The sequence below is a fragment of the Mesocricetus auratus genome, unplaced genomic scaffold (assembly GCF_017639785.1).
Source record: "Mesocricetus auratus isolate SY011 unplaced genomic scaffold, BCM_Maur_2.0 Super-Scaffold_100676, whole genome shotgun sequence".
In the NCBI taxonomy this organism is placed as follows: domain Eukaryota; kingdom Metazoa; phylum Chordata; class Mammalia; order Rodentia; family Cricetidae; genus Mesocricetus; species Mesocricetus auratus.
The window spans coordinates 61,001,407-61,017,331 of record NW_024429266.1 but is presented as its reverse complement, the minus strand read 5'-3'; the positions used below and the strand labels follow the sequence as shown (position 1 = coordinate 61,017,331).

At 39.6% G+C, this 15,925-nt stretch overlaps 2 protein-coding genes across 6 annotated transcripts in view; one reads left to right on the top strand and one right to left on the bottom strand.

The window, feature by feature from the left end:
- Zranb3 (zinc finger RANBP2-type containing 3) overlaps positions 1-5,173 on the bottom strand; it is a 143,183-nt gene extending 138,010 nt beyond the window's left edge. For 2 of the 4 annotated variants that reach the window (XM_013120402.3, XM_040738326.1), the window contains exon 1: positions 4,610-5,164. The gene's annotated coding sequence lies outside the window, so the exon portion shown is untranslated. Of the gene's footprint in view, positions 1-4,609 lie in introns of all 4 variants that reach the window. The other 2 variants (XR_005874039.1, XM_021232882.2) reach the window with 2 other exon arrangements.
- A 491-nt stretch (positions 5,174-5,664) lies between these two features.
- Positions 5,665-15,925, top strand: part of R3hdm1 (R3H domain containing 1) — a 114,954-nt gene continuing 104,693 nt past the window's right edge. Inside the window, exon 1 of one of the 2 annotated variants that reach the window (XM_005079876.4) lies at positions 5,665-5,823. The gene's annotated coding sequence lies outside the window, so the exon portion shown is untranslated. Of the gene's footprint in view, positions 5,824-13,911; positions 14,049-15,925 lie in introns of those variants that run through there. The other variant, XM_013120374.3, reaches the window with a different exon arrangement.

The window sequence follows — 15,925 nt, the reverse complement described above, 5'->3', positions numbered from 1 at the left end:
CTCCAGACCTGATATAACAATATTTATAGGTCATCAGTAAACTAAAGGCTAAATTTAATAAATTAGAATGTTTAATTTGAAAAATTTAATATTATAAAATAGTATATCGATTACAATAAACATAGAATTACATAATATTTTCTGATTCACTTATAAGGCTTCCTAAGCTAGCATATCAAATATCAATTACTTTAAAAGCTAAGATAACTTTCATTCCATAGGCAGCTTTTTTCAGAAGAGTGATAAAATAACTCCCATTGATTGGAAGGCAGTTATGCTCACCAATATACCATCAACACCACACCAAATCCCACTTATTAGATAATCTCTTCCATGGAGGCACTATGCTAAGGAATTTTACAAAACTTGTAATTCTCAAAGCAACTTACAAAATATATATCTTTTTAGTTTTTTATATTTATTTATCCCGTGGTGTGTCCTTGAGAGTACCGTAGCATCTGTGTAGAGATCAGAGAATGTTTAGGGGCCAACTGTCTTTCCACCATGTAAATCCTAGGAACTAAACCCAGGTCCTCAGCCCTGAAGCGCCTTTATCCACTATGCCATTTTGATGGCCTACAAAATATTGTTATCTGCATATTAAAATTGATTCTGAGCTATTAAATAAATTACACAAGTTTCAGAACTGACTAATAATGATACCAAGTCCAGGACTTAGACTGGTCTGATGTAAAAGTCTGAACTTTTCCATTCTAAAACATTGCTCCCAGATCACTTATCTGACAATATTTATAGAGTGCCTATCATCTGCCTGTAATTCTAGCACTGGAGAGGTAGAGGCAGGAGGACCAGGAATTCGAGGTCAGCCTCCACTACACAGAGAGTTTTAAAGCTATCCTGAGCTACTTGAGGATTATCTAAAAACAAAAACATGACCAAAAGCTAGTGCAATGATAGACAGCAGAAGCCCCATGTTTACAAAGTTTACAAAGTAATTCCAGTTTTGTTCTTTATACCAAAGAATAATACAAGTTAACTACAAAATATGGAAAAAATTTAACGATATTTTTTTGTTCACTGGAGAAGGGAAATTACTTTTGACATCGCTGTTAAATTTGAACACTAAAGTAATTTAAACTCATTTTGGGAAAAACAGCATTTAAAAGTTAAAAAGAAACTTTTCAATGTGAGTAAAGAGTACCCAAATATGTGACAAACTAAACAAAACAAAAACAAAAAAACTAAAGCATTGCAAGGACTGAAACTAAACAGGCTACTTATAAGAAACTAGACATCAATAGGCAATATATATGTATATATATACATATATAATATATTCAGCATCAGAGGGGTTCAAATAGATACAAATTCTATTAATGAGTTATCACTTTACAATCAGATTAGACAAAGAGATGGGAAATAGGGGGCTGAGGCCATGGCTCAATGGGTAACATGTTTGCTGTACAAGTCTGAGGACATGAATTCAGACCTCCAGAAAATCAAGCTGTAACCTAAGCACTAGGGTGGGATGGAGTGCGTCAAAGACCACAGGGTCCTGGCAGTTCCCAAGCCAGCCAGTCTAACTAATAAGGGAAGCTGTTTAAAAAGTATGGTGGAAGCCAGGCGTTGGTGGCGCACGCCTTTAATCCCAGCACTTGGGAGGCAGAGGCAGGCGGATCTCTGTGAGTTCGAAGCCAGCCTGGTCTACAAAGTGAGTTCCAGGACAGCCTCCAAAGCTACAGAGAAACCCTGTCTCGAAAAACAACAAAACAAAACAAAACAAAACAAAAAGTATGGTGGAGAAGAGATTGGGGAAGGCATTGCAGACTGAAAGTCTGTCTCCACATGCAGCCACACAAGGGAGTGCTGCTGTATACCACACGTACACAAACACACAAATAAGTGGGAAGCAGGCTCTCTCAAAGAGTAAAAAAAAAAAAATGGAAATATTTCTTCTGGAAAATAATTAGGAATTAGAGAGGCTCTACAGCTAAACATACTTTCAAAAAGCTGGGCAGGTGAGATGGCTCATAGTTAAAATTCCTGCTGCCAAGTCCAATGACCTGAATTTGATCTCTTGGCCCCAATTAGCAAGAGAGAATTGGCAACCACAGTTAAGCTCTAATCTCCATACAGAGTCTACAGTTTAACTTGTGTACACACATGTAAAAGTTTGCACTCCCATGTTAGTTGCAGCACTGGCCACAAAAGCTAAGAGAGAAAAGCAACCTGAATGCCTACCAATAGATGAATTCATTCACAAAGTGTGACATGTAAGTACCAGGGACTCAGTATTGCAAAGGAAATCCTACCACATCCTACATGAATGAATTCTGGAGACATTAAGTTAAACACAACAAGGTTCAAATGGTTAATACACTGTAATGTCCACACTTAAGAATACTGAAGATGGTAGATTTTGCTATATGCTTTCACTATGGTAACAAAAAATTTTACTAACTGGAAACAGCCATTAGCAAGAAACAGGTAATATTTGAGCTACACCCTGGAATACAGGGAACCATAAAAAGTAACAGTGATACTGTCAAAGTCAACCATTAAGCTTTAAATAAAACAGTAGCATTTCACTAAAACAGGTCTTCCAGCTGAGATGCTGGAGCAATGAGTCAGTGGTTAAGAAAACTTGATGCTTTTGCAGAGGACCCAGGTTGGATTCCCAGCACCTACATGGTTGCTCACAACCATTTGGAACTTAAGTTTCAGGAGATCCAATGCCTTCTTATGGGTATGTATGTGGTATATATACATACATGCACTCATAACACATAGAATACATCTTTTAAAAAATAAAACAAAACAAAAATAGTGTTTTTCTACTGGGCATGGTGGTGAATGCCTTTATTCCCAGAACTCTGATGACAATCGAAAGCAGAACTCTACGGTTCATAAACATTTGAGAAGCAATGGTTTAGGGCTGAAAAAAATCAAACAGAACTAGATATGTATCTCAGCCTCAAACTGTCTTGACTAAGGGGTCAGACTTTAAATTCTTATTGCACTTACTGAGCCCCCCCATTTCTTCAGTTACTAAACAATACCAAGACTAAGAATGTAACATACAGAGCACATACCTAGCAAATGCTAGGCCCTCAATCTGTCTCCAGCACTCGAAAATAAAACTCAGAGCTGGGTTTTGGAGTACACGCCTTTAATCCCAGCACTCAGGAGGCAGACACAGGCGGGTCCCTGTGAGTTCAAGACCAGCTTGGTCTACAAAGAGTTCTAGGACAGCCAGGGCTGTTACACAGAAAAAACCTGTCTCAGAACCAAAAACAACAACAAACTACATATATGGCTGGGGAATATGTAAACACACTTAACCCATTTTTGGCTCAAATAAAATACTCAGTAATATGATTGTCATTATTACTACTTATTAACTTGATTTACTCTGGATGAGTTTATGGGGGGAAAAGTCAATTAAGCTTTTAGTGATTCTAATGTTTGAACATCACTGGGCATTCTGACTCCACGATGGGAACGATGCAGCTCAAGGGTGCTTTGTGCTTACTACAACTGTTGGACAGGAGGTGATGCCTTCATTAGCACACACAGGCATGTATGCATGCAGAAGTACTACATTAAAAAGCAAAGACTTTTTTTTCTTAAACAGAAGACTGCATTGGTTGTCTGCAAGCTACAGATACACATTTCTGCATCTAGGATTGCACTACTCAGGTGTTTCATCTATGTGGTGTATGAACACCTCTTATCAGTACTGGACATAGACTTGACAATACTTCTGTAAAAATAATGGAAATAGACAAACACGGTTTTTAAATCTAAAAGTAGAATGCAAAGAGAAAACCAAATCAATACACAAAACATGACTATGAAGAGGATGGGTTTAGGGAGATATTAAAATACCAAGTAATGTTAATTTTGTTTATTCCTTCTCTTCCTATTTAAGAAAAACAAACAAACCTTTGTGTGCATTACTGAACCCTTTAAGACTGGTATACTCACTACTAGTCTAAGTGTTCAATAAATATTTACAAGAAAAGTTGCAAGACTATGTCTCCATAAAAATGATGGAAGAGACTTTGAGTAGCATCGGGCTTGAGGTGATCAGTCTGGGCATGCCTCATTTGATAAGTTTACTAGGTTGTGAATTCTGAAGTCTTTTTTGATGATGTCCTTTGTCACTGGAATATTACAAGTGTCACCTGGTTGCCATTTAATATTATGGATGGGTTACTCAAAGAGAGAATGGCAACAAGACCATTCCTACAGTCCAACAACCCGAGCTTTCTTCCTTCAAAGGCAACTTCTGGAGAGTGTTTGACTAAATACAAGGAATTAACTCAAAGTGAGGATACAAACCCACACTGCGCCACGTACAGTGGCTAAAGGCAAATTATGAAAATGTCCTCTACAAACTCAAAAAGAGGCGCAATCTACTAGTGCACAGATCTGATAAGAAACACTGGGTCCGCAGGATAAGAAATTACATTAGGGGCTCGGGCATTTCACACATGACATTTCATCTCTCTCTCTCTCTCTCTCTCTCTCTCTCTCTCTCTCTCTCTCTCTCTCTCTCTCTCTCTCTCTCTCTCTCTCAGTGCATTTCACATTTCTCTGTGTGCGTGTGTTTATTTTAGACAAGGTCAATTACTCTAAAACTCACTCTGTACAGCAGGCTGTCAACTCAAAGCGATCTTTCGGCTTCCAGCTGTAATAGGCATGAGGCACCACGTCGGGTATATTCACTTTCCCATCCCTTGGCCTACACAGCACTACCAGACCAACAAAACGGGTGCGTTAACTTCAGGATCTCCAACTCCCGCCAAGCTTTTTGCAAGAGTCCGAACCTAAGCGGAAGTGACGTTGGGATGACCTGAAAGTGGGAGAGTTCAAATACCAGCGCTCTAAAACCCTGTGGTATCCTGAGAAAACTCCCCATTCTTCTTTTATATTTTCGCTACTCCTTCAGTGAGGCTAGAAGACCTGACTAGAACTTCGCGACCTCATTCATAAATCCAAATTATTCAAAACTTTCCCCCTACCCTCTAGAGAAGAGGGGCGCACGGTAACCTTTGAAGAACTACAATTCCCATGAGACACAACAGGAAGCAAGTGGAGGAAACTGTTATAGGGGTCGCAAGGCATCTTGGGAACTGTAGTTCCGTAAGCCAAAGTGCACAGCAGTCCTGCCCTCCACCACTAAGACTGGAGAAACCAGGTGTTCCGCTTGCAATCCGTTACCGCTAAGGGGAGGAGCCTCATCTTTAAAGCCTTCCCACATCTCCCACATGAAGGACAAAATTCTCCTTTCATCCTTAGAACCTCTACAAATATTCCCTTAAGAAATACAGTTGTTTCCGTATCTCCAGTGATTAAAATCTCACGGAACACGACTACCTCAGGTCCTACTCGTGGGAAAAGGTGGTTCTTTCACAAGTGGGCAAAATGGCTGTCCTCCTAGCTTCATCATTGGTTGTCTTTTGCGTCCTTCAAGGACGATCGCTTGCCAGGGATTGGTTCTTTCTTCTTTGGGGGTGGAGATAGATATAGCCCAGTTCTACCGCGGCCCCGCAGCGATAGTGGGGTGGAGCTAAAGTGGAGTTTAAACGATGATTGGGTAATCTTTATGTCACTCGTGGTTCACGTAGCGTATGAGGGAGCCGGCTACCCGTCAACGCGAACGGAGAGGCGGGACTAGTGCGTGGTGGGAAGGGGCGGGATCCTGCCGCCGCGGCTGCCGCTGGAGCCGGTGTCCGGGCTGGTGATGGGGTTAATTCCCTTCCGTGAGACTCTTCCTTGCAACCAGCCGGCCCCGCCGTCGCCCCGCCGCGCCGCGCTCACGCCGCCTCCTCCTGCTCCTTCTCCTCAGTAACGCGGGTAAGCGATGCCGTCCCCTCCCCCGCGGCGTCCCGGGAATAACGCGCTCGCTCCCCTTCCCCGCCCGCCGACCGGTAGCGCTAACGGAGCGGGAGAGTGAGGCAGCCAGGGAGCGACGCGCCGAGGAGACAGCTTCCCTCCCCGCCTGCCCGCCCGGGGCCGTGGGGTTCCGAGGCGAGCCCGCCCGCCGCTTCCACCGCACAGTGCCCGCAGCCTCGCCGGGGGCCATGTGCAGTGCCAACCCCTTGAGGCCTAGCGGGGGAACTGGGGACAGGTTCCCCGAGCGTCCCTGATGCAGCTGCTGCTCTTGTGAGCCCTGGAGATCCGAGGAGGACCGAGGGGAGAAGCAGCCACAGCCAGGCCGGGCTGGAGCAGGGGCCGGTCGCGGCTCTGTTCTCCCGGGCCCGGCGCAGATGACCAGGGCTGCTAGTCCCGCTCCGGGGAATTGTCACACACACCGAAAAGGAAACCGCACGTCGTGCCTGTACTGCTAGAAAAAAAAAAAAAAAACAGTGGAGAAATTAGCAAGAAAGTTGAATGACTGTCAGAGCCTTGGTCACTGATGGTCCTACAGGGACGTTATGATGTTGTTCGCCCCCCTCACCCCTTTCAGTCCCTGTGTGTTGGGAAGTTTTTTTTCTCTTTTCTGTTTTTTGGGTTTTTTTCTTTTTCTTTTCTTTTTTTCTTTCTTTCTTTCTTTTCTTTTTTTTTTTTTTTTTTGGTTATTACGTTCAAGAGAGTGTCACTGTTGTTTGAACTTGCTTTTACAGATAAATAAATTGGGCCTGACTGTTGTGACCCTTCTGAATTGGGTCCTGAAATAGCAAGTCTCCCAAACTAGTTAGAGGTGAAGAGGTATCTTCACTAAATAAGGTGATTTTGTGAAGAATTAAAAAAATAAAAAGAATTTCCAGCATGAATGAATATGCACAAACATAGTATACCTCACCCCTAAGGTTACAGTTTCCCGCGGTGAGTTTAAACAATTCCACTCTCCATCTTTTTGGGGGGAGGGGGGTGTTCGAGTCAGGGTTTCTCTGCCTGTCCTGGAACTCTCACTCTGTAGGCCAGGCTGGCCTCAAATTCACAGAGATCCACCTGTCTCTGCCTCCTGAGTGCTGGGATTAAAAGCGTGCACCACCACCCAGCTAATGAAACTCCTTAAATTTAAATGTAATTGATTTCAAGAGCATTGAGTCATAAAAAGATGGCTAAAGTCAAACTGAGAACCCCTTTTTGTAATACTAGAATCAGTAAGGTTCATGTAACAAACATCATTCTCAACATTTTTCATCCTTAGCTATATCTTAGGGAATTTTCCTATAATTGCATCAGGTTTTGATAACGTGCCCATCTTTTCCAGTTCCAGTCTGCTTTTTTTGGCCTGGGAGAATATGACTTTAATGGATCTGATAGTCTATAATAGGCACAGCTACAGACCACCTCATTTCTAAGATTTACTAGTTTCTGTGGTAAATGTTTGTTCTAAAAAAAAAAAAGGTCTGCTCTTTGATGGGCTGTTCTTCCTAAAAGTTTTAGGAATCTACCATATTCTCAAAATAATGCAAGTAGATACCAACGTGAAATAGATCCATTAATTTGGATCAAGAAGGAATCTGGGTGTGTGTGTGTGTTTTTCTTTTGTGTGACATAGCTTTGGAAGATAAGTTCCCTTAGCTCTTCCATGAAGTTCTTGTAGCATATGTTGCCTAGCATATTTCCAGAAATTTGATGATTAGTCATTTATGCAATATTTTTAGGTCTCCTGAATTCTTAGCAGGGAAGGACTGGTGAAAATACAGGAGACTGCATTCTTTACTAGTGGTCTTCTTTTTGAGGCTCTGTTGAGTTTCCTCATCTGTGGAATGGGAATGGGAATGCTTAATCTGTGGAGTTGTGAGGCCTAGATAGAGAATGTAAAGCTACTAAGATTGAATGTCATATGTCTATATTTTGTTAAATTGAATTTAGTTTTTGTTTTCTTGTTAATTTTTATATTTTGAGAATGAATTTGTTGTTCATGTGCACAGGGTATTGTTGCAGCCTCAAAATCTCTTCTGCTGTTGAGTATTGTAGGAGTGTTCATCTACACAGTGGCTTAAAATAATAACTTATGGCCATTTTTGTTTGTTTTATCACATTTACTTAAGGGGGGTGGCACACACACGTGCCATGGCACATTTTGGGAGGTTAGAGGACAGTGGTACAATTTGCTGAGGTCAGTTCTCCTCAAATCATGTTGGTATCAGGGGTTGAACCTGAGGCAGTCAGTTTGAATGCCGAGTGCCTTATGCACTAAGCCATCTTGCTGGCCTCTAGCCATGTATTGTTATTTATTTATTTACTTATTTTGATTTTTCAAGACAGGGTTTCTCTGTGTAACATTGGAGCTTGTGCTGGACCAGGCTGGCCTGGAACTCAGAGATCTGCCTGCCTCTGCCTCCCAAGTGCTAGGATCAAGTGCAGAGATCAAAAGCATGCTCCACCATTGCCCGCCCCGTGCTTTGCTTGTTTGTTTGTTTGTTTGTTTGGTTTTTTGAGACAGGGTTGTCCTGGACTCGTTCCATAGACCAGGCTGTCCTTGAACTCACAGAGATTCGCCTACTTCTGCCTCAGGAGTGCTGGGATTAAAGGCATGCACCACCAATGCCTGGTGCCATTTTTTAAAGCAGAAACTACATGAGAAATTGGTCATTGGGTAACTAAGAAAATTTTTACAATTTGTTTTCCTTTTGTTTAAAATTTTTGTATTTGGAATGTATTTCAAGTATATTACCCATAACAATGATTTACTTTGTATTGTAGTAGTAAGGTTTTGTATGTTCTGACTTTACATAGTTAATATGTTTCAAGATCTAGTTTACAGTTGCTCTCCTAGTCATTGTGCTACCAGAGAAGGCAAGTGACTATAATACAAAGTTAAGTTTAAGCAAGTTATTTGAATTTATGTAACCATACCAGAATGTTGTGCTCCAGGGTTATTGGTTTGTTTTTGTTTTGTTTTGGATTTTTTTGTTTTTTTCCTTAGTGCTGGGGATTGAACCTCTAACCTCACACATGCTAGCAACTACTGTACCAATAAGCTAAATTCTTTCTCTTTAGCAGTCCTTGAATGTTTCTTTTCTTTGAAATAACATGTTCCTTTTCATTTCACACATAAAGATGTCCTTGGAGTTTGTGCAGTTGAGGCAATTTAACCTTAGCATGCAAACAGGAGTATTATGAAGTGTTGTGACAATGATAGCCAAGGTTGACAATATCTGAACAAGGGTTACTTCTCTGAGGTGACTTACCAGGTAGCAAAAGAAATTTTCTTTATTGAGCCAACTGCACTTGAATACTTCTCTAAGAGAACTTACCAAGCAATAAAATAATTTTCTTTTAAATTGGTGTTTTAAAATATCCTGTTATAGTCTGTTGGTGGTGCACACCTTTAATCCCAGCACTGGGAGGCAGAGGCAGGTGGATCTCTGAGTTCGATGCCAGCCTGATCTATATACAGATACAGTTCCAGGGCAGCCAGGGCTACACAGAGAGACCCTGTCTTGGGCGGGGGAGAATCCAGTTATAGCCATTTGGGTTAACATTAAGCTTTAATTCTCAGAAGTAAGGAAGTGTAGTAAGAGTTGATACAGTTTTTTTTAAGTGTTATACAAATCATGCTAAAGACTAATGGGTCTGTAATACACTGTTCCTACTTGAATAGAAAACTTTCTTATTAACACTTTTTGTGAACTATTGTAAAAATATCCAGCAGTCACCAGGTGGTGGTGGCGAATACCTTTAATCCCAGTACTCGGGAGGCAGAGGCATGCGAATCTCTGTGAGTTCGAGACCAGCCTGGTCTACAAGAGCTACTTCCAGGACAACCTCCAAAATCACAAAGAAACTCTGTCTCAAACTCCCCTCCCAAAAAAAAAAAATATCCAGCAGTCATGTGTCATAGAGGGGTGGTTACAAGTAGGGATGAAATTTTTGCATTGCTCTTGTTGCAAAACCACAGAACCAATGCTCTGTTTCTATAGTCATTCTTACCTGTAGGAAGAATAATGTATTTACAGCTTTAGATAACTAAATTGACATTGCAGATGAAAGAAAAAGAAATATGTCAGTTTTTCTCAGTATAATGCTAAACTTAAAAAATATATTAAATTGTCTTTCACTTAATCCTTGAGGATCACTGTAATCTTTATTAGTAATACAAACATGTACCATGCATCAAATAACATAAATAAAATTTCTATCAAATTAACTTTGGTCCTTGTATAAGGGCCAAATTAAACAAATTTGCTTGTATCTGATGTTAGCCTACATATGAATATGTGTAATCTCCAAACTGTAGTTTAATTAGTCACTGACTAAATCATGGCTCAGAGGTAGTTCCCTGCCAGGATTTCCCAGCAATTTGATTTTTTTTTTACAGGTTTTGTTCTTTATTTGCATTTGCATGTTGTTAGTCTTCACATAAGTTAAACATTTCCTTATGTTTTCTTTTGTTCTTTCATTTGCTAGTTGGTAAGTTTGAGGCTTTAAAAATTATTTATTATTACTTTAGGTATATGGATGCTTTGCCTATATGTATGTCTGTGCACCTCTTATATGCCTGGTACCCTCAGTGGTTAGTAGAGGGTATCAGATCATCTGGAATTTCAGTTATAGACTGTTGAAAGCTGCCATGTGGTGCTGGGAATTGAACCCAGTTTCTCTGAAAGAATAACCAGTGCTGAGCCATTTCTCCAGCCCTTGTGACTCTTTAATTTTTACTGAAAAATCACTTCTCTAGACAAAGTATATGTTTTGAGCCTCTCATTATGTAAATACTAGATCACTTAGCATTTTAAAGGGGTAGCTCTTTGGTTGGCTTCACTATGTCATTCACAACTTGCTGTAATTTCCTTCCAAAAGAAATTAAATTAAGGAATTGTTTGTTTGTATTCCTGACCTTGAGAGGCAATTATCTGATGCCTGATGCAAGGAAATTCCTACCATTTGGCTCCTGGCAGTTTCAGTTTACTGAGTGACAGATTGAAGCTGCCTTTGTAGACTAGTGCCGTTAGCTTTACTAACCTGTCTTCTGTGTGAAATGGGCTCCATAACTACACTCAGGTGTCACCTTGCAATTTGCGGTAGAAGTTTATTCAACTGCAGATTCTTCTTGATGCATTGGTCATCGTACTATGGGAAGATCTAGAATACAAAAAATGAAAAGTTTTAATGTGAAATTAAAATTTTATGCAAGAAATAGTTTAAGTGAGTGTTAGTTCTCCCCCCCCCCTTTTTTTTAATCTAGAAAAAGGAACTTCCATATTATAGAGTTGCTGTTTAAAAGAAATAATTGGGTGGTTGCTGTTTTCTGGCAATAACCTCAATGCTCCTCACTAAATAAGTTAAACTGATGTAGCCATACCATCTATGCATGGGATACTATGCAGCAATAAAAGGGGCAAAGTATTGGCACAGCAACGTCTTGGATAGATCTCAAAGAAAAATGTGATAACTTAAAAATCTTGAAAGGTTGCATACCATATGGTTCCACTTATGTAACATTCTTGAAACGAGAAAACTAGGATGATGATGATGGGAAAGGAGAGCAGAATGGTAACCTGGGGGATGGATGTAGGGATGAAACAGTTCAGTATCTTGATTTTAGTGATTATTGGCTACATAAGCTTATACATTTAGTAAAAATTGCACATGACTACATGCTCAGATTAGTTAAGTCTTGAGTGTGGTTTTGTTTTGTTTTTTGGTTTGGAGTTGTGGTTCTGAAACAAGGTTTCACTGTGTAGTCCTTGGCTGGCCTGAAATTCTTTATGTGAACCAGACTGGCCACAACTGAATGAGGTTTTAAACTAAATAAGTAGCAACATCTTAGTTTTGGTAGTAAAAGATATTCCTGTAATGGTATTAGGGGAAGCTAAATGAATGGTATATTTTAGATTTTATTATACTTTTTTTTCAGTTTTCTGTGAACCTATAGTTATTTAAAAGTTTATATATATATGTTCTAATAATTTTACAGGCAACATATCTTTTTAAATACATGTCGTCTGTTAAGATTTCTTTATATTTTTGTGTAGTTCATTGAATGATTTTTATTGGATAACTTACCCAGTATAAATCATTTCAGGAATTAGTCTGTGCTTTTCTTTACCCTAGAATATAGTGGAGACATGGTTACTAGTGTTTCAAAACTAATTGAACTCCCAAGGGATTTATTTTATGGTTTGCTGGTTGTTGTTTGAATTTTGTTGTGTATATGGGTGGGTGCTTCCTGTGGTGCATGCATGGAGGTCAGAGGGCAACTTTCAGAAGCTGCTTCTTTCCATCACAGTGGTCCTCGGGAGAAAACTCGGCTTAACAGGCATGGCAGCAAACACCTCTACCTGCTGAGCCATCTCACTGACCCAAATTCATGTTTTATTATTCCAGACTTTATAGCACTGTTCTTAGAAGTACCAATTGCATACAGCTAAATGTTAATATTCTTCAAAACTGCTCTCATTGTCTCATGTGTCTGTCACTCAGATTACTTAAGGTAGAGTGTAACTGGACATTTATCTCCCACCTACCAGCTCCCAGATGACCACTCTGAGACTTAATGTTAATTATAATTGTTTAGCCGATGGCTTGGGCTTATTATTAGCTAGCTTTTACATTTGAATTAACCCATTTCTATGCATCTGTGTATTGCCAGGTGGCTGTGGCTCTACTTCATTTTCTGCATGTCTTGTTTCCTGGCTTTCCCCTTCTCCCAGTATCCCTGTTTGGATTTCCCACCTAGCTATATTCTGCCCTGCCATAGGCCAAAGCAGCTTTATTCATCAACCAATCAAAGCAACACATAAGCGCATCATACAGAAGGACATCCCACATCAGTACAGAGAAAAAAAATTACCTTACTAGTGAACAAGTGACTGGCATATCAAGTAAATTTTAGAGTTCCTTTATAGCTAGGTAACTGAGGTAATTTCTGATTTACTCACCATTTAAAGAATAAACCTGTTGTACTGCAAGATAATTTATTACTATTATTAAATGTTTTTCTAGCCAGTATCATGGCACTAGGTTGAGGAGTAATCTCAGAAACAAAAATTAGAAATAGGAAAGACTGTCTGTTGCAGGAACACTGGCAGCAGAAAAAGACAAGGTAGGAAATGGAACGATGAAAAAACACTTAGAATACTCCAAAAGCACAGCTATTTAGGGCCATTTAAGTGTAGAAGTAAATTTTCCATGTACTCACTTTAAAGGATCAACACATTTAGTATATTACAGTCAGGTTTTGTTGTTGTTGTTTATGGTGGTTTGTTTTCTTTTGAGAATGATACAAAAAAAGACAAGGGCCAGCTTCAAAATTCACTCATCTTTGATTTGGTAACCAACTAGGATATTATGGGTATTTTGTAGTAGGCATTAAATCACATTATTTTGCATGTGTACATAGGTGTTTCACACTTAGCCAAGTCCTGTGTAATTGTGATTTTTGTCTGTTACACTGAGGTTTGAGGGGAACATGTTTGTTCATTGAGTTCAAGGAAATGTGTCTTTCTGATTCTGTTGCTTTTTTAATTTCAGTGGCATGTCAAAAATAATTTTCTAACTGGATTTGAAAATGAGTTTTATTATCCAATTCACTAAGCTTTAGATTTTCACTCAGTATTACATTGAAGATAAATGTCTATTTTGTAAGAAAATAACAGCTCATTTGTTAGTATTAGTATTAACAAATGGGCATGGTGGCACACAGCTTTAGTCCCAGCACTATGGAGGTAGAGGCAGGCAGATCTAAGTGAGTTCAAGGGCAGCCTAGTCTACAAATCGAATTCTAGGACAGCCAGGACTATACAGAGAAATCCTGTCTCAAAAAACCAAAAACAAAACAAAACAAAACAAAACAAAAAAAACCAACCACAACAAAATAAGTGAACCTGAGCTGTTCAGTTTTGGTAATTGCAAAATAGCAAAGTTAGCATAACTTGTCTATGCTATAACTGAGAAATAATTTCAGGTTATTAAGTAAAGAAGTTTAATTTGTGTACATTTACAGATCCCAATAGAAGAGATTTTTCAGCATTGTAAACTAAGAAAACCTAACCACCAGGGGTGTGTCACTATCTGCAATGCCAGTACTCTAATCCCAGCAAACTTTATCGCCTGGGGATCTAGAGTTGTGGGCAAGCCTGGGCTACATAGCAAGACTGTGTCTTCACAAAGGGGAGGGGGTAAGTACACATAACACATACATGAAAATACAAATGTGTACCCTGCAATAATTATGAAAGCATACCTGTGTGTCTCTTATGTTAATAGTTTGATCTAATGCAAAAATCTTAGCACCTTAAGTCAACCAATCATAATTCAAAGAGGGTGACAAAGTCTTGTTACTGGTGCTAGGTATTTTATCAAGCCCAAAATGCTAGATCTAGATGCTATGGTAGTTAAAAGATGGCTTTGAAGGATGTTGGTAGAGATTTGGGCACTTCAAAAAACTAGATCAACTGGGTTTGGAGATATACCTGCCCAAGACTCAGGTGGCTAAAATAAAAGGATTGCGAGTTGGAGCGTGTGGGGCTTCATAACAAGGGCCTGTCTAAAAGCAGAACTAGAAAACAAAAGTCACCAGTGGTTTATTACTTGGCCTTACTATTGAAGTAACTATAATGACTTTTAAAAAATAAAATAAGGAGTTGCTTAAAATTTGTGGATTAGCGCCGGGCGTTGGTGGTGCACACCTTTAATCCCAGCAGCACTCGGGAGGCAGAGGCAGATGGATCTCTGTGAGTTCAAGGCCAGCCTGCCCTACAGAGTAAATTCCAAGACAGCCTCCAAAACAATACAAAGAAACCCTGTCTCAAAAAAAAAAAAAATGAACTGGACTGTGCTATTTAAAAAAGAATTTAAACCTGGTGTGGTTGCTCAAGCCTTTAATCCAGCACTCAAGAGGTAGAGGCAGGTGGATCTCTGTTACACAGAGAAACCCTGTCTCCAGATACCTAAATAAATAAATAAAAATTTTAAAAATATAAGTTTTGAGAAATAAGGCTTGTTGTTGTTTTATTTATTTTTGGAGGTGCTGGAGATCAAACCCAGAGGGATACATAAGGTGACAAGTACTCTGCCACTGAGCTAGATCCCCAGCATTGTTTTTGATTTTTTTAGATGAGGTTCCACTCTGTTGCCCAGGCTAATCTTGAGCTTCTGAGTGCAAACAATCCTCTACACCCTGAGTGCTGGGATTAAAGGTGCGTACCACCACCTCCCTGCTGAAAATAGTTTTTAGTATACAATTTATTTTTATTTTATGTCGTTGGTGTTTTGTCTACATGTATGTCTTTATGAGGGTGTCAGAAACCCTGGTACTGAAGTTAACAGACAGGTGTGAGCTGCCATGTGGGTGCTCGGAGTTGAGCCTGGGTTCTCTGGAAAAATCAACTAGTGCTTTTAACTGCTGATTCATCTCTACAAACAAATTTTTTTTAAAAAAATGATGTTATATGCATAAGTGTTTTACCTGCATACTGTCTGTGCACCACTTGTTGGATCCCCTGAACCCTGGAACTGGAGTTAGAGATAATCGTGAACTGAATTAAACCCAGGAAGAGCAGCCTATTTTCTTAAGCACTGAGCCATCTTCCTAGCCCCCCAAAAGATTTCTTTTAATGGATAGCATGGTTAAGATGTAGATTATAGTTTGTCTTCTGTGCATGTAGGATCTCCTTTGTTAATACTGGTTGTCAATGTGCTTAAGACATGCTTAGTATTAGTATTATTAAATCATACTTTGGAGTATGTCTGTATGGACATTTCTAGAAAGAATTAAGAGGGGAACACATTACTGAATGTGGGTGGTACTGTCTGGTAGGCTAGAACCTCAGATGGAATTCCTCCCTCCCTCCCTTCTTCTGGCATGCCCTCCCCACAAAAATGAACAAAAACTTAGGAAACTGAGCCAAACTAAATCTCTTTCCCCAAGTTGTTTTCTTGAGTATTTATCTCGGAAGCACAACAGTTGACTAACAGAAAAATCAGTATTAAAGGAAGTGGTTAGTGCTGACTGCTTTTAACCATTATGTATAATCTGAATTTAGAAACAAAAGCA